The sequence below is a fragment of the Bos indicus x Bos taurus genome, chromosome 12, assembly GCF_003369695.1.
Source record: "Bos indicus x Bos taurus breed Angus x Brahman F1 hybrid chromosome 12, Bos_hybrid_MaternalHap_v2.0, whole genome shotgun sequence".
Lineage (NCBI taxonomy): Eukaryota > Metazoa > Chordata > Mammalia > Artiodactyla > Bovidae > Bos > Bos indicus x Bos taurus.
In genome coordinates, this window is record NC_040087.1 from 85,479,243 (window position 1) to 85,497,714 (window position 18,472).

Here is an 18,472-nt window from a genome sequence, read left to right on the forward strand (position 1 = left end):
CTGCCGTCTAGGGTCAGTCCTTACAGACAGGAAAGGGAGGCTTGGGGAGGAAAGTGAAGATGCCTACGTTGTTTCCAGGCCACTTGGGGATGAGACGGATGAGGAGAGAGAACTCGGTCAAGGACGGGGTGGGGACTCACATTTCCTGGGCGTGACCACGTGTGCCCTGGCCTCTCTCCCACATTGTAGCTCAAGGACGTGACCCTTACTACCCGCCCGTGATAGAGACTTGCAATTCCCACAAAATAGAAGTTCAAGTCAGAGCAGGGAGACTGGAGCTCCTGGAGGAGCCGTAAACACTGAGGATAATAACGCATGTCACTGATACTTAGTGGCGACGTCATTCGGGTCTGAAAGGAAAGTGGTTCAAGTACCCAGGTGCTGCAGCGGGCATCTCCCACCACCACACCTGAAGAGGAAACGAGTTCTGTTACACACTTGACTTTCTTATTTGTGACGTGAAAACTGAAAGTGAAGGTGGCTCAGTCGTGTCTGACTCTTTGCGACTCCACAGACTATACGGTCCGTGGAATTCTTCAGGCCAGAATACTGGAGTGGGTAGACTTTCCACCCCAGGGATCTTTCCAACCCGGGATGAAAAACCCAAGTCTCCCGCATTGCAGGCAGACTCTTATTTGTCACATAGACACACATAAATTTCTACTTACATACGTAAGAAAATGGGCAGGAAACCAGGTTTCGTGGGGACAGCAGGAGCTGCTTTGGGATCTGGAGTTCCACTTCTGTGTGTTTGATTAAGGACGTTTAATGTACTGTCTTTGGGGTAATTGGTTACACGCAACTGACAGCTGATACAAAGCCCTGTGGGAAACCCTGCCCAGGGATTCTGAGTGTGCACTCCGAGTGCTCGTGTAGCCATGGGGCCACAGCTTTTCCTTCTCCTCAGTCACTGGAGGAAGAGCATCACTCTCTGAGGAGACTTCCCTGGGCTGAGACTGAAAAGCATCCCCAGGCTTGAACCACAGGCTGAGGGCTCAGCATGGTGTGTCCTCTTTTTTCTTTAGAAGATCGAAAGGCCTCGTGAAAACATGGTCCTCTGAGTTGTTGTCTTGCCCTCACATGAGCACCTCCTCCCCAGGGACTCTGACCCCCACCCCAGCCAAGCCATTCCGAGACTTTATGAAAATACAGAATGAATATGAGCCAAATTGACCTCAAAAGCCAGAAAACTCTATTTTGGAGGGGAAAAAAAGGAGTTACTATTCCTTGTTTCAGAGCATGAAAACCCAACTAAAATTATTGTGCATTATTTAAGAAAAAGATTACCAAAAGCACAATGCATTTGGGGCTAATTAAATGAGCAGGACCAGAAGAGGTCAGGTGCGCACGTGTTAAACAGGAGGACTTGATGGCATCCTTAATAAGCCTGAACGTGTTGCTTTCAGCCTTTGTGAAGACAGGTGGGCACAGCTGGGCGCTGGCCGTGGTCCTTACACTGGGCTCCACCTGGTCTCCCTGTTCACTCTCCAACGCAGCAACCTGAGCAACAGGCCTTACTTCCCTCATGAGGTACCCGCTGACGTTGAGTGTGATCTGCCCGAGAAAGTCTTCACTTCAAGCCCTAGCGATGCCAGGTGAAGGTTCAGTGATTTATCGACCTTTCCCCTTGTGTCTGGGAGTGAGTCCAGAGCAAGGGAAGCAGGTGTAGCCCCTTCATGGAGCGAGTGTGACCCTGCCATCAGGACTCTCTGGAGACGCTTGGTACACCTCAGGTCCAAAGAAGCCCAATCCATCAATGCAGGATTCCGCTGGAAAGAAACGGAAGTTGGTGATAATGTTATAAACAGCCTGGGTAAACCATTAGCCTTTGGGGAGGGAACTAATAATACATTCCTTTTTAAAGTACTTATGCGCTATGATTAGGTTGAGTGCCAAGTAAGATACTTCAGAGCAAAATTGAAATAATGAAAAAGAAAGAAAGAAAAGAAACACAGAGCAGAACAACCCAGACTGGCATAGTGAGTATAAGGTCAGTAGGAACCTGATTCTTTCCAGATTCTGTGCTACCATCCATGGGGGTGGGCCTTGACCCCAAAGGAGGAGCTAGACTTTCCTCGCAGACCCTCCCTGACCCTGACCGCATCTCGCTCTTCCCTCTGCAGGCCCTGCTGTCTACCTACACATTCCATCGCGGAGCCTGGCCCGGTGGGCCCCCGGTCCGCCCACCCTCCTGGCCACTCTGGGAAGCTGCACAGCCCTTGGAGCCCTGAGGGGCAGGTGCCCCCAGCAGGTCGACGTCTTGAAGAAACAGGAGCGTTTCCTGGTCGCCCGCCTTGGTCCTCCTGCTGCACCTGCAGCGTGGGTGCTATGTGCCCGCATCCCGGGCCAGCGACCACAGACCACCCCCCAGTGGCAAGGAGGGCGAGACCCTGCCGGGGACATGAGGACATTTCTGGGTCCGACTGTCCATGGAGAGCGGTCGGGAGGGAGCTGAATATTCACCAGGACGGAACTAACAGCATGACAGGGATTGAGAGCCTGTTGGCACAAAATGGACAGAGTTGTTCAAAGAACAGTTGTCATCAAACACCTGGACCGCTCTCCAGTGTGTGACCTCTCAGGTGGCCGCAGAGCACGAGGGGGACGTGAGGACTGAGAGGGTGTGATGATGGAGAGACGGACGCCGGTGCTCCCAGAGGACCTTCAGGGGACAGGCAGCACAGCCAGCGTCTCGCCAGCCCTTCAGCCGCGTTTCTCTTCCTCCCTCGACTCTCCACGGCGCCCGTGTTCCCTCCTCCTGCCACCTAGGCCAGCGCCTGCAGGTGGAGGGCCGGTCTTACCCCTGGCTATCAGACAACTGGGCTCTGGCGGAAGCCCGTCTCCCCTGCTAAAATCCAGAAGAACTGGAGACAATGCCCTCCATGCAGCTGAAACTTGCCGGCTTCCTTATCAGCCTCTCAGCCCTGGAGCAGCTAGCCAGGGTTGACCCATCAACGTAGGTCGATTGGAGTTGGATTACAAATGGCACTTCTGGGAGAGGAGGTGGTGGACTCTGTATCTGAAGGCACACCCTGCAGACAGGGATGGACCCAGAAGCAAGCATGCCTGCCACGCTCTCAGTCCTCAGGCAGGTAAGTCTGAACGCCCTTCTACTTCTTCTGAGAGATGATGGGCTTCTGTCAGGAGGAAGGTGGAGAAGGTTCTAGGGAACGCTTGCTCCATCAAGGCGGTCGTGTGTTCCTGGTGGACTCAGGGCAGGGGGACTCGTCTCTGGAATCCGTGGATTGTTACTGCCGTTTCGCCGTTTCTATGTCTTGAAACCTCGTAATTTTTCAGATGAGACCTAGATTCAGAACAGATGAGCTCAGATTTGTCATGCTTTTGTGTCATGATTTTAGAAAAGGTGAGGGAGGTGCTGAAAAATAAACAAAAGATTTGTTAGAATTAGAGAAATTTGGGTCATAAGAAAAGTTGTAAATTCAATTCAACTAATTTTACAAAGCATTTCAATGCAGAGTGAAAAGCTTGAATGGCTCTGGGTCTGGGCATTAGGGGAGGAACAAGGTTGTGGATGAGAGGAGCTGTGCCCAGGGCTGGACATCTCTGGGTAGCTGACACTTTCTTTGGCAACGTGCAAAATAGACCTTCTAGAAGGACAGGTGACGGAGCGGCAGATCCAACCAAACCTGTGGCTTTTACCTGAAAAAGGTGAAGGCTGCGGAGAGGGGTTGGTTCCCAGGTGTGCCTCGGGGCTCCTCCAGTGCGAGTTGGAAGGGTGTGAAAAGAAGGCCACACAACGTGCACACGCACATGCACACGCATGCACACACGAATACACGTCTGCGCACAGACATGCACACACCTGCGTGCACACACACAGGTACATGTGTGTACACAGACACATGCACACACAGGTACATGTGTGTACACAGACACATGCACACACAGGTACATGTGTGTACACAGACACATGCACACACAGGTACATGTGTGTACACAGACACATGCATGCACACACAGGTACATGCGTGTACACAGACACACGCGCACAGAGACACGTGCGCATGTGGGTACACACAGGTACGCGCATACACGTGCGTGCACACATGAGCACATGTACACACAAATGCACACACAGGCACACACGGCTGTGCCCAGGCTCTGGCCGGTGGTGAGTTGCCTCACGGCGCTGGCACAGCCCCCAGCGGGGTCCCCACGTCAGTGCACAGATGCGGGGTGGGGGCACGTCTGGGAGCTCACACGGGACCAACTTTTCCAAAAGGTGAGAGTAAAGTTTCCATGTCTTGAGGACTGTTTCTCGTTTCTCCAGTTCTGTTGATACAATGTTATCGTAAAGTATGGAGCAATCGCTCTGACGAAAGTGACCGCGGCTGGCCCACTCAAGCTCGCAGCGAAACTGGTACTTTCTTCAGGCCCGCGGGGGCGTGAATGTTTTCAGCAGGGACATTTTGCTGTGTGTTTTACGCGTCACCAGAATGGCTGTCACCAAAGTAACCTTTGACCCACCAGTTCCACTCTCAGGACTTTGTCCTAAGGAAAAAAAGTTAAATAACATACACGAAAATATATATGACAGTCCATTCATAATGGACAAAAATCAGTAAAAAAGCAATAGGAAAATGATTTCTAAGTTGTGATGCATAAATCTGTTGGAATTTCTTGCAACTATTTGACATGGGGAAATCAAACTTTTTTATTCCGTATCCCATATTTAATCATTTTAATTTAATTATCAATGGTTTGATTTAATAATTTTAATTTACACCAAAAGAAAAGCTGAAGGGAAGAAACTTCTTTTCTCACCTCTCACTTAGAAGTAACAATGTTTTATTGTGGTTTCTGGTAGATATGAGTCTTATTTGGCCCCTTATTTCATGCTTTGTATTAATTCCCTCTTGCCAGAGGCATTATGCTAATGTCCCCAAGATTCCTCCCCGTGGTGAACACAGCTGCGCGGCTGTGAGTGGACTAGGTTACGTGTACAAGACGCTCAGCTGCCCCCGAGGAGGGAGCCTCACAAGGCTGGGAGCCACAGGAGCCCCAGCCAGAGCGCAGGAGGCCCTGGGGCCGAGCACTCTGAGTAAGGTCGTGGTGTGGAGTCTGGAGGTCACAGGGCAGATGCACCTGTGCCCACATTTACCTCCAAGTTTCCGTCTGGGGCTTCCCCTGCGGCTCAGCTGGTAAAGAACCCGCCTGCAGTGCGGGAGCCCTGGGTCTGATCCCTGGGTTGGGAAGACCCCCTGGAAAAGGGAAGGGCTACCCACTCCAGTACTCTGGCCTGGAGAATGCCGTGGACTGTATAGTCCATGGGGTCGCAAAAAGTCACACGCGACTGAGCAGCTTTCACTTTCGCTTTCCCTCTAGGAAAGAGTGAGTTTACACTCACAGCAGCTCTCCTCGGCGCCTTTCCACACTTCTGATCTTCTCCTGCCTCAGAAGCAAACTCTAGCTTCCGTGTAGTTTCAACTTGTTCTGTCTTATTAAAGTGAAGGCGAGCTTCTGTTTGTGTATTAAGCTAAACGCACACTGAACTGCACACTCAGTGGTGGTGAAGAGAGTAAATTGTGTGTTTCTTACCACAATTAAAAACGCTTTTCCCTTCTTTTCCACAAATGAAACACTCATATTTTACGCACTTTGCAGTCAGTGTGTTTGCCTTCATTCTAATGGGTTTTAGCGGATTCTTCTAGGTTTCCAAGTAGATGCTCATATTTCTTGCAGATGAGGGTAGCGTCGCGTTGCCTTCAGTCACAGAGAGGAACAGAGGCGTCCCGTCCTTTGGTCCACTCCACGGAGCTCGGTCACTCTGCTCACCACTGGCTCCCTGGTGCGGTGTCCCCGGCCATCGCTAGAAGAAATCTAGTTCTTTCCAGGTGGTGCTCGTGGTAAGGAACCCGCCTGCCAGCGCAGGAGATGTAAGAGACCTCGGCCCGATCCCTGGCTCGGGAAGACCCCCTGGAGGAGGGCACGGCAGCCCACTCCAGCATTCTCGCCTGGAGAGTCCCATGGACAGAGGGGCCTGGCAGCTACAACCCACAGGGTCCCGAAGCGTCAGACGTGAAGCGACGTAGCACGCGTGCACTTCTAGTTCTAGTTTCCTTAAAACATCCTTTAGTCTTCTGCTTCCAGCAGGAGTATCCTATGTTCTGGGAAGACGTCCATGCATCGGAAAGAACAGAAACAGGAAAAGGGCCCCTCTCCAATACTTCTTCAACAGGGCCCTCTGACTGGAGTATTTCAAGTACTCCAGATTCATCGCAGAACACAGCTCCGAATGAGAGCTCAGGATCTGTGCCTCAAACTGTGAGATTTTTAGTGTAATTTAGCCCAAGCACTCCTGATTACGTTCCGGGATCTTGCATCTTTTCCCTTTTTAAGAAAATTACGTTTGTGTTCACTGGGGACGAACAGCAGTCTGCCTAGTGAGACGTCTGGCCTCAGGTTCCTGCTTCCTCTTAGGACAAGTCAGTGCGAAGCAGACCGAGCTTCCTGTCAGGAGCATCCAGGGGAACACGGTACAGTTGTTTCAAGATGCGCCTGGGGGCACGGAGAGCTGCCCAGCGGCCTAGATGAGAACCAGGCCCCTGGAGACGGGACGCTGGCAGAGCCAAGCCCATTTGCACAGCCTCTGCTCCAAGGCCTTTCCTGATTGATAAGCACCATGGGCCAAGAAATGGGAAATCTTGGCAGATATTAGAAGCCAAAGGGGCTGGGGATCTGGGGAGAGCTGCCGCACATCTCACTGGTTTAGAGGGACTCAGGGTTACCAAGTGGAGAAGGAAATGGCAACCCACTCCAGTGTTCTTGCCTGGAGAATCCCAGGGACGGGGGAGCCTGTTGGGTGCCGTCTATGGGGTCACACAGAGTTGGACACCACTGAAGTGACTTAGCAGCAGCAGGGTTACCAAGACAGGGGTGGCTGGAGGGGAAGGGAAGTATCAGACATGTGGGTCGTCTTTCATCCTGAAGTGTTTGTTGGCTCTTGGCCACGTCTGGTCCTAGGGTGGAGATGCTGCTTGTGTGCTAAGTCGCTTCCATCGAGTCCGACTCTTTGCGACCCCTGGACTGTAGCCCGCCAGGCTCCTCTGTCCATGGGATTCCCCATGCAAGAGTACTGGAGTGGGTGGCCACGCCCTCCCCCGGGGGATCCTCCCGACCCAGGGGTCGAATCTGCATCTCTATGTCTCCTGCACTGGCAGGCGGGTTCTGTATCACTGTCACCATCTGGGAAGCCCCCAGCCCTGCATGGGGACTTCTCAGTCTCCATCTGTTACAAAGACCACTATTCTGGATGCTCAGAGGTTGGAAAGACAAGGTAGAATTCATAAAATCTGATAGAAAATGAAGAAAAGAATTCTTTTCTTAGGACAGCCCACCATTCCTGGGCCTCTCCTTGACATGCAGATTCTGGGCCAGTGGATCTGGGATGATCTCGAGATCTTTTGAGATCACAGTGGATCCCGCAAGATTCTGCCTTTCTGACAAGCGTCGAGGTGCCACCGAAGCTGCCGGCCCATGGACTTCACTTTGAGCATTGAGGTGCCAGAGAGAGCAGCAGTGTGTGACGTGTGGGCTTAAGAGAGACACAGACACGCTGCTGCTCCCAAAGGCCTGATTCCAGTAGCGCTGCGGTGAGAAGCAGAGGAAACGGACCCGGCGGGAAACGGCAAGTCAGTACTTGGAATGAACGCATGGGAGCTGCTGCGGTGCGGGTGGGGTGTGGGTGGGGGTCTGATCACGGGTCTGCCACTCAGTAGCTGCATTTCCCCGTCTGGAGTGAGTGGGTAGGATTCGATGATCTCTAGTGATGTTCAGCCCGAATCTGCGACCCTCCTGACTGCGGCGGGAGGTCCCCCCGTGGCCAAGCTCCTCACCATGCATGCAGAGTGGGAGCTGCTAGGGTTGACGTGAGGCCTGGGCCCAAGAGACGGCCAGATGCTGCGGACTTGAATTTGCACACTAACTGCGGTTTTCCCAGGAAATCTGAAATGTCACGGTTGTCTTCACACTGCTTGCGAGCCTGCGGTGTCAGAGTCCGGGATGTATTTGTCATGCGGTGGAGGACTTGCATTGGCCCAAATCACGGGCTTGGAGTTGCTGCTGTTGAGCCTCCAAAGCCCTAAGACGTTGCATCAGCTGCAAAGAAGTGGGGGAGTTCTGTGTGTTTTGTGCAATGACTGAAGTTGTCTGGTCCGACTGGAACGATTACGTGCTCTGGTAGCTCTCTTGTGTGGACACAGCTGTGCTGTCTCAGTCCCTCAGTCGTGTCTGACTTCGTGCAACTCTGTGGACTATAGCCCGCCAGGCTCCTCTGTCCATGAGGTTCTCCAGGCAAGAATACTGGAGTGGGTTGTGATTTCCTTCTCCAGGGGATCTTCCCGATCCAGGGATTGAACCCACATCTCCTCTGTGTCCTGCATTGATGGCATATTCTCTACTGCTGACCCACCTGGGAAGCTCTCTCTGTACTCAAGTGGTGGATACATGCCCACCTGTCCAGGCCTGTGATCAAGAGGGGATGGCACGAGGAGCCTTAGAACCAGTTCCCTCCTGAGCTGCATCCCTAGAGTTAGTGGGACTGCGACCTCCAGCGCCTGCCCGCCACCTCCCAGACCACACTCTGAGGGCAGCCTGGCCACCAGGGGCTTCCGGAGATGAATGGAGACCACCCAAGGAGAAGCAGGTCACGTGCACTTATTTTGCACTCACTGCAGCAGGCTGAAACTCCAATACTTTGGCCACCTGATGCGAAGAGATGGCTCGTTTGAAAAGACCCTGATGCTGGGAAAGATTGAAGGCAGGAGGAGAAGGGGACGACAGAGGATGAGATGGTTGGATGGCATCACCGACTCAGTAGACATGGGTTTGGGTGGACTCCGGGAGTTGGTGATGGACAGGGAGGCCTGGCGTGCTGTGGTCCATGGGGTCACGACGAGTCGGACACGACTGAGCGACTGAACTGACTGCAGCAGGCCGTCGGCCATCCTCACCCGTGTTGGGCAGAGACTCGGTGCGGCAGAACAGCATAAATCATGTGGAAAGGGAGGTGCAGGGTGCCCTGGGGGAGGCTGTCGGCCTGGGTGGCCGGGGCGGGTCGTTAGAGCCGGCGCCCCACGTCCCAGGCAAGGGGAGCACGTGCTCTGTGGTTGCTCCTGAGCAGAAAGGAGGGATGAACGTGGGGAAGCTGTCGGTTAGCGATCAAGCCTTTGCCATTTGTGCTGCTGTCTGGCTTCCTGGACCCTTACTAGGGACAGTGGTCAACGTCTCGCTCAGCTGACTGACCGGCAAGGGCTGGCTTCCTGCAAGCCTGACTTACAGCGGCTGCCTCCTGGACGGCCTCTGTCCACAGGAGGCTGGCTTTTCGGGCAGGCCGCCGCGGGGTGTGGGCAGAGCTCTGTCTTTATGGACCGTCTGGCCTGGACCATGTGTCGATTCAGTGTTTCCAGTTTCCAATGTCAGTGATGACATGACGTCTTCCCAAAGCTCTAAGAGAGTCAAGACAGTTCCCAGTTCAGAGCAGCGGCTAAAATGTCCTAAAAATCTTTTCAGAGTGAGAGCACCCAACCCAACCCAACAGAGGAGGCTCTGCCCGTTCTACGGGACGCATGGCTCCCCGACACAAACAGACAGACGTCTGCGGAGGACGTAGGTGCAGGAGAACAAAAACAGGGGGTGGCGGCTCCAGGGTGTCTGCAGGCGCTGGAGCCAGAGAAGACGCGGAACTGGGAGGCAGGGGAGAGGCCGCCCCTCCCCTGGTGCAGACCCCAATTTCCAAGCACGTTTTGACTCCCAGCGCACTCTTTCACGTAACGTAATTTTGGAGAGTGGGGAGGCGTATTTGAGTCGCTGAAAACGAGCACCACACACTCACACCCGTGACTGAAGTGGCTCCATGTTGTCAGGAAGAGGCTGGGCTGCTTTGGGGTGGAGGGGTGAAGCCAGGCTTGCAGAGAGGAGACCAGCCGGGCCTGTCCCCACGAGGCTTCATCCAGCTCAGGGCCTGCAGAATCCCATCCCCAAGACAGCCGACCCGCCACTATTTCAGCAAAACCACAACCTCTGTGGGGTCTCCAGGGAGCATTTCAGTCAATGCTGTGCCTAGGTACCCTTGACAGTAAAGGAAAACTCAGTCGTACTGATCTCATTTTTATTTTAATTTTATCATTTGGTTTCTCGTGGATTTTTACATTAGCTTCATTTATAAAAACGCTGCACTAAAGTACTCTTTACCTCCATGAAGGGGTGTTTTGATGCACCCCCGCGTTTTGTCCCCAAGGTGAGTCAGTGGTCCCAGTGCCCAGCTGCCTCCTGTGCCCTGGAGTCAAGCGCGGCCCTGGACTTCCTCCACTTCCACACACCGTCTCTGCGTGCTTCACACCGTACAAAGCTTAGTCTTATAGAAGGAAAACATGTAGCTGAAACGCACTGTAAGGACGTTATGAAATGCGAACTGAGCAAGGCAGGGCAGCTCCGCATTTCGGAAGCAGCAATGATGGGCCTGGCCAGCACTCTGCTACTGGGGACAGAACGCCTGCCTGCGTGCAGCTGGACAAGCCCCTGCAGACAGAGGCCCAGACACAGCAGACGCTGCTCGCAAACAAGACCTCAGGAGGCGGGGGGCGGTGCTGCCGCATGACTCAGAGGAGAGTCCGTGAGCTCCGGGGTGGTCACCTTGTCCACGTGCTAACCCGGCGCTGAACACGTGAAGATGCTCACCCAGCTGACCCGAGCGCCCCCATGGATGACAGCGTCTTCCACAGATGTGTCTTGGATGTAGGACACAGGACAGATAGTTGGGGACGCCGGTGGTGAACGTGGTCATGGACTCCCTGGGCGTGAGCACTGTCCAAAGGGGTGACCACCGTGGGCACTTTCCTGTGAATGCCGTGACCTCGCGACGAGCACTCTCACCAGGCAAGGCACAAGCCAGGAGCTCTGGCTCCCAGTGGACGACCCACGTGGGCGGGCTTGGGGGAGCCTCTGGCCGCCTCGCGGGAACTCTCCCAAGTTCCAGCAAGTGTAAGGTCCCAGAGCTGCCAGACAAACCGCAGGAGTCCCCTGAATTTGAACTTCAGATAAACAATGACTGCTTTTTAGTATAAATACATCTCAAGCAGTGCTCAGGCATGATGTATTTCTATTTCCTCTCTGGGAACCCTAAATAGATGTCAAGCCTTTGGAAGCTGAAGAATGCAGATGGAATCACCATGTTACAGGTACGGGGATGGGGCTGCTGGGGGCCTCGGGCCTTCCAAAGGCCCCCGTGGAAGCCCAGCCTCGGCAGCTTTGGCTCCAGGTTTTTCTAAATTCCTGAGAGGGGTGTCAGAGCCAGAGAGCTGCAAGGGAGGGGGCAGAGCCCTGGGGAGAGGAAGGCGCTGATTAAGGGGGTGGGGGGACTGTGTGATTTATGGTTTATGAGCAGAGATTTAAAGACCCAGATAGGATTTCCCTTAATTGTACAAAGACTAATTATCCAAAGACTAACGACAGAGATGAATGCCTGAAAATATCTTTCTGGGCAAAAGCATCAAAGGTGATTAAACTCTGTTGGAATCGGGGACAATGGGATGGCGTCAAGAAAAGAAGGAAAAGTTCTTAAGACGGATGGGTTTCTCCTAAAACCACCACATTCGCACTCATGATACAGCCGGCCTGCTGCATCACTCCCTGGGACATGTTGCCTCCTTTTAATCTTTGCACGGTTTTTCTCATCTCTGAGAACATCTGTGCCCGTTGTTTGCTGCTTACCGAGGACCAGGAGCTGGTGAAGGAAGGATGTTTCTGCTCCTGAGACACTAAGTAACTGGGGTCTTGGACAACATGTAAAATAAGAGGAGAGCAGACCGTCTAGAGGGGGGGCAGGCCCCACCCCCGGCGCAGCTGAGATCCGCTCAGGGCTCTGGGCCCTGATGGCTCCAGGAATGAGCCCAGCACCCCGTGTGGCGAGTCTGTGCTCTGAGGGGCCTTCCTGGAGGCGAGCAGGATGGTTCTGGGTGATGGTCCGGGCTGCAGGTGTCCGCTTTCGCACATTATTCGGGCACTGGTTCGAATCTCGGACGTTACAGGGCCTGAGAACGCGGATGAGCGACGCACCGCTGCGGGCCCTGGGAGTGAGCTGGGTGCAGGAGACGGGGCGCCCGTCACAGGAGTCCGGGTCTGCTGGCTGTCAGTCTCCCCGGAGGACAGACCCTGGAGAGCAGAGAAGCCCGTCACCGCACTGTGGCACACTCTCCCATGGATCTGGTGTGGTCCCCAGTCAGGCTCTCCGTCAGGGCAGGAATTCTTGCCTCCACAGAGTTCACAGGTCCGACACCCACCGTGTCCGCTGAGCGGCCCCCAGGACACAGGGAAGAGCTCTCACAGCTCATCTCCTAGCGTCACCCATGAGTTCATGTCAACCACCAGTCCCTGGACATGGATTCATTGAAAGGTGCCCTGGGGACACGACCCAACACATGTCACTGGACAGCGTGTTGGAAGATACAGAATCGGAGTCTCTGTTTTCAGAAAACACAGTTAATCATCCTCTGGGTATAAATTAGTTTGGGCGCATGTTGTAATATATAACATGTGTATATCAATAACTCCTCTCAGACCAGTTACACATTTATCAGGTGTTGTTTTTTTATTTACTGGGCTGTTTTTATGATTTGGCACCTACTTAGTTCCACAACTAGAATGAAAGCTTCAAGGCAAGGATACATATTAATAATCACAGTTGGGTTTAGGAAACATTAACGCCAAGTGGAAACAGACGGCTCCATCTCCGGAAGGAAATTTACCTCTTTGTTGTCAAGTTTGTGCAGAGTCCTGAAGGATGATGGATCGTGTACAGCCTGCGCTCTACGCAGAAAACAAAGGCGGGAAAGAAAGAGCCACCCTCTCAGCCCACCAGCCCGCAGGACCTGTGAGGAGATGTGACTGTCGGTTTTCGCTGAGTGCCTAATGTCTGAAAATGTTAGGAAGTGATATACTAAAACTGATTTGTAAGGAGCCACAGTTGATGCTCCTGAACTGTGGTGTTGAAGAAGACTCTTGAGAGTCCCTTAGACTGCAAGGAGATGAACCTAGTCAATCCGAAAGGAAATCAGTCCTAGATGTTCACTGGAAGGACTGAAGCTGAAGCTGAAGCTCCAATACTTTGGCCACATGATGCAAAGAGTCGACTTACTGGGAAAGACCCTGATGCTGGGAAAGATTGAAAGGGGGAAGAGAAGGGTCAACAGAGGATGAGATGGTTGGATGGCATCACCGACTCAATGGACGTGGGTTTGAGCAGGCTCCGGGAGGTACTGAAGGACCCGGAAGCCTGGCTGCAGGCCACGGGGTCGCGGAGAGTCGGACACGACTGAGCGACTGAACAGCAACAACAAAGCTGATCATCTCAATTCTGTGAGTTTCTTCGGGGTCATCCCGCTGACAACTCCAGTCTGGGGACCTCACTGGATCAGGGGCTGAGAAGACGGCCCGTTGTACCCACAGCAAGAGGGTCTGGAAGCGGCTAGCCTGGATGTCCTGATGAAGGCTGCTCTCTGGGACCCTGCACTTGCCCACCTCCTGGAAGAGACCGAAGTCAGCCTGCAGAGGCCTCTGCCATCTGGCAGGCGTGCAGAGGATCCTGTGTGCTCGGCGGGGAAACATTCTGCCACTTCTGTGCCCAGTAAATCGTTTCAGTCACTTGCCAGTAAGAAGCTTAAAAAAAATTTTTTTAAGTAGCAATACAAGAAGTGCTCAGCACCACGAGCAGCCAAAAGCCCTCAGGAGAGGCGCTTTATCTTTGAGACCATCCGGAAGCCATCAGCACTCGTCCAAAGGGGCCGCAGAGCCTTCTACGTGGGCACCCGGAGACAGTGCTTCTGGTGGGGACACCAGACAGGGACTCAGCAGACACGGTTTTCATTCTGCTCCTGCCGGCGAAGGCTGTGTGGCCCTGGGCCGGTCACTTACCTTCTCTGAGATTCAGTGTCTATAAATCAGGAGCTCTGGACTTGATCTTTTCTAACTTTCACAGCTTACAGTTCTGTTTCACTGACATAAAAATTGACTCTCATCTCGGCACTTTTCCTTGCTAACTGTGATCATTTACTTGTTGGCTGCCCTGGGTCTTCCCTGCGGCATGCAGACCCTTCTTTGCTGCGTGCAGGCATCTCTAGTTCTGGCACACGGGCTTGGCTGTGATGTGTGGGGTCTCGTTCCCTGACCAGGGATCCAAGCTGGGCCCCTGCAGTGGGAGGCGGAGTCTTACTCACTGGACCACCAGGGAAATCCCCCAGTACTGATCTGACAGTTTGGGCTGGTTTTGCCTGGCCACTCTCCAGCACCGACTCTGAACACCGGTGCAGAGTAGCTGCGTGGCCTGTGTCCCTCTGACCAGACCCGAGAGCCACGCATTAAGCAGGAAGCAGGCGTGTGCCATATGTCTCAGGCTGGAAATTTGCAGACGTGCATCTGGTCTCCTAGAAAACAAGGGGCTCATCCCTATTAAGCTGGTCTCATTACAGAGTAATAAATTGGAAATTGCAATGAAATTAGATTGATTTCTGATGGACAAATTTTGGTTGCAGGGCGGAGAAGAAATAATCATTTTTAAAGCTGCAACAGCTGTTACATCGTATTATAGTTTAAAATCCTTTAGAGGAATTAGTTAATTAATTTTAACATTGTTACACTCTCCTTAATAGTGTTGCAAAATATCTGGCAGTGATTAATCATGATCGGAATTTTTATCAGTCATGATCTAATACATTTTTCCAAAAAGAAGACTTTATTGCATATTAAAATTACCTCACTTGAATTCTTTAATTGTAGATCTTAATCTTGTTCGAAAATATAATCTTTATCCATTCAGTGTCACGCAAAGTTAGTGCTTCTCCTCAAAAAAAAACATTTTCAAACTTTGCTTGGATTCTTTTCTTTCTTTTTTGCTAAGCTGTATCATTTAATTTCACGTGGCTTTAATGAGGAATTGTTTCCAACAGTTTCTAAGAGTTTCCATCAGCAATATTTCATTCCAGAATAAAAGGTAATGATCCATAAATTCTTAATGCCATATTTTTATAGCCAGTAAATTAGTCTTTAATGGGTTCAATAAGTTCTGTGATGTATGTCATTAATTGTTAATGGTGTTTTAACTAGATAATTGTTAGGAAGGGCTGTTTGTCATCGCCTCTGTGAATGACTGATCCCTGCTATCCATTCCGCTTCATGGTGTGGCACTTACTTTATCTGGTCCGTGTGCTGAGAGCAGACCAGGGGCCCAAAATGCACCAACCGAATGTCGAATTCCCACAGTCGTGCATCCAGCAGTGATGGCAAGTCCACAGCCTTCAGCTCCGACGTGTTTCTGTCGTATGTATCAGCCAGCTGTTGGTCCTACCGTGATGAGTAACGAACCACCCCAAATCCCAGTGGCTTCAAGCAGCCATCATTCACACTCACTACGACGGTTTGTCTTATGATGGTCGGCTAGGCCCTGGTACCCAGTTATTCAATCGAGCACAGATATGTGTGCTACTGTGAAGGCATTTTGTAGACACAGCTAGCATCTACAACCAGCTGACTTTAAATAAAGATTACACTCGCCAACGTGGTGGGCCTTGCCCCATCAGTTGATGGATGTCAGAGCAAAGACTGAGCCCCACCCTCTGCCCCGAGAGGAGGGATTCTGCCTGCAGATGGCAGCATTGAGTCCTGTCTGCCTTGGCAGCCTCATCAGCCTCGCTGTGAGTGTTCAGCCTGGGCGGGAATGGGCTAGTCTGGTCTGGGTTCAGCGGGGCTGGCTCTTCACTGCAGGGGCACCCTGCCTGTCCTCGGGTCTCTTGGCTGCCCAGACATGCTCTCCTTGGCAGGGGCAGAGAAGCAGGAGATTGCGTGTCAAGTCCCACTTGCCTCCCATCTGCCCTCCGCCTCTGGCCACAGCAAACCGAGGATGGATCCCTCAGCACCGAGCAAGGACGTTCACGCACTTCCAGGGAAGGCAGTCAGAGCCCCAAGCTGACGGAGAGGACAGGGAGACAAAGCGTGACCTGCGACCCTGCCTCCTGCCTTCTCCTGAGCCCAGTGCGGCTGGAGCCTCGGGACGTTTGCTTCTGACACGTCCACCCCGTCACTCGCTCGGGGCCGGACAGACTGGGAACCGCAGGTCGAAGACAAGCCAAAACTCCCGAGAAGGCAACACCACCTCTGAGACCCTCAGTGGCACCGCTGAAAAGCAGCAGAGTTGTCCCCTTAAAACCTCCGTTTTCGTCACACTCCAGCCTGCTTTCTCTTCGGTTCAATATGCGTTTTCTCTTTTTTGGGCAACTTTACATGGATAGTTATTGATTTTTCCAGCCTGATCAGTAGGCTTACTTTCGGTTTTGGGGGTTTTTTTGCAGCTGTAGAAATGCTACACTACAACTTCCGTCCTCTCTGTGCGCTGTGACCTTTCTAGACAGACAGCGTCTGGCGCTTGCACCCTGAGGAGGCGACAGTTACGTCTGCGAGGGGGCAGGGGGCCCAGAGAACACACAACAGCACCCTCGAGGGAAGAGCCAGGAAGATGGATGAGCATTGAAAGGGATTTCCAGCCAAGGGAAAGCATCCACAAAATCAGAGAAAAGGATAATCGGTGATAAATGGTAATTGCTTCTGTGTAAGCAAGGCTGACTCAGTGATACATGGTCCAAATGTTAAAGCAGTTGTGAGTCCTTCAGCGATCTGTCTAATCTACCAAAAACTCCCCTAGAGTGTCCTCTCGTCAGAAAGAAATTTGTGCTCACTTGCACACACAAACGTACAGCCACGTGCTTGCAAAACCTACATCACAGACAGAGGACCTACAGTTTCGAGGAGTTCGTGGGCCCGTGTCTGTGTATACAGTCAGAGGACCTACAGTTTCGAGGAGTTCATGGGCCCGTCTCTGCGTTAGAGAGCTATCACGTTCTCAGCGCGGTCGGTCAGCTTCGCCTGGGAGGAAGGAAAGGGAAGGGCTAAGGGCGCCGTTCTCTGATTTGGTTGGTTGGGCGAAGGATACGGGCCTCCTCTGTCCTGGGGCCAGGAGAACAGCCTCAGGGGCTGGAGGAGAAGGCAGCTGGGCAGGTGGGTCAGCCATCCGGAGCAGCCAGAGGAGAAGGCAGCTGGGCAGGGGGTCACCCGTCCGGAGCAGACAGAGGACAAGGCAGCTGCTCGTCTCGATGGAAGCACAGAGGAGAGCCAGGGTTCGGCATCAGGAGGAGGGGTTGTGGCAACAGACAGGGTTGGAAGTGTTAGGGCCGTGGCTCTGGGGCCTGGAGTGGAGGGGAAGTGGGCTGGGGCCACAGGAGGCAGACTGGAGCAGCAGAGGCAGCGGCAAAGAGCTGCGTCTCAGGATCTAAAGGGAGGGTCATCTCCACGGTGAGACAGGATGGAGGGCCGAGGGCCAGCCAGGCGGGAAGACCAGGGAACAAGCGGCTTTGGATGGAGCGCTGAGACCATCAGGTTTCAAATGGAGCGGCTAAAGCCCCCTGGGCTTGCCAGTCACATCTGGGCCCTTGGGACGTGTTAGAGCTGACCTGAGTGGTGGCAACCTGGGGTCGAGGACGCAGATCCGTGACGCTGGCCGGGGGTAGGCTCTGTCGTTTGCAGAGGGTCCACACCTCCCTGCCCTGTTCGGCATCCTTGGTCTTTGGGACGGTGAGACTTCCATAACTTAACATCCAGGACACTCTAACAGGTCCATGAAAGGTTCTTTCCTTGAAGTGCGTCAGAGTCAGACAAGGACGCCCCTTCCCGAGAGACGGCAGTCCTCTGCCACCCTTGCAGACGGCCCTGACGCCTTTGTTTTTACATCTGAGTCCACATGAAAACCAGACACAGCGTACAACCCGCAGTGTGTCATAATCTATTTTTCGTTCAGAAGGGGACACAAATTACTGTGTCTGCTACAGTGAAAGGCGTCTTAGACTGAGATACGGTCGGTGTGAAGGAGTCCCAGCTCACGGTCATAGGGAATGGTGGGCTTATGATGGGGTCAAATTCAGAAAAACATGTGTTTGGGCATTTCAAGGGCCCGACAAGACTCCTCTGGCTCAAGGTCCAGCCCATCCCCCTGGCCGGGCCAGGTCGTTCTGGCTGATGTATGCAGGGCGTGGGGTGACCACAGGGCGGGCTCCTCACTCCCGGGGGTGGGACCCCCCCAGGGCGGTGCAGCAAGGCAAAGAGAACTGCAGACCGACCTGGGGAGGAAGCCGGGGTTCACCCGCGAGGTTCCTGGGTTCCCCTGTAGCTGGAAGCTGAGCACCCAAGGCAGCTCACAGCCCTCCCGGGGCGGCCGGCTCTGGGCCATGCCTGCGCTCTGTGCTGTCGCTGGAGCCTCACAGGCGCTGGGGACGCCCCCTGCCCTCCGCCCCAGCACCCACGGGGACACTCCACGCCCCGCACGGCAGCCCAGGTCCACGCGCCTGCAGAAACGCGGCTCCCGACAGAGGAGCAAACCCAGCTCCCAGCTCCCTCCACACGCTCTGCGCACCGT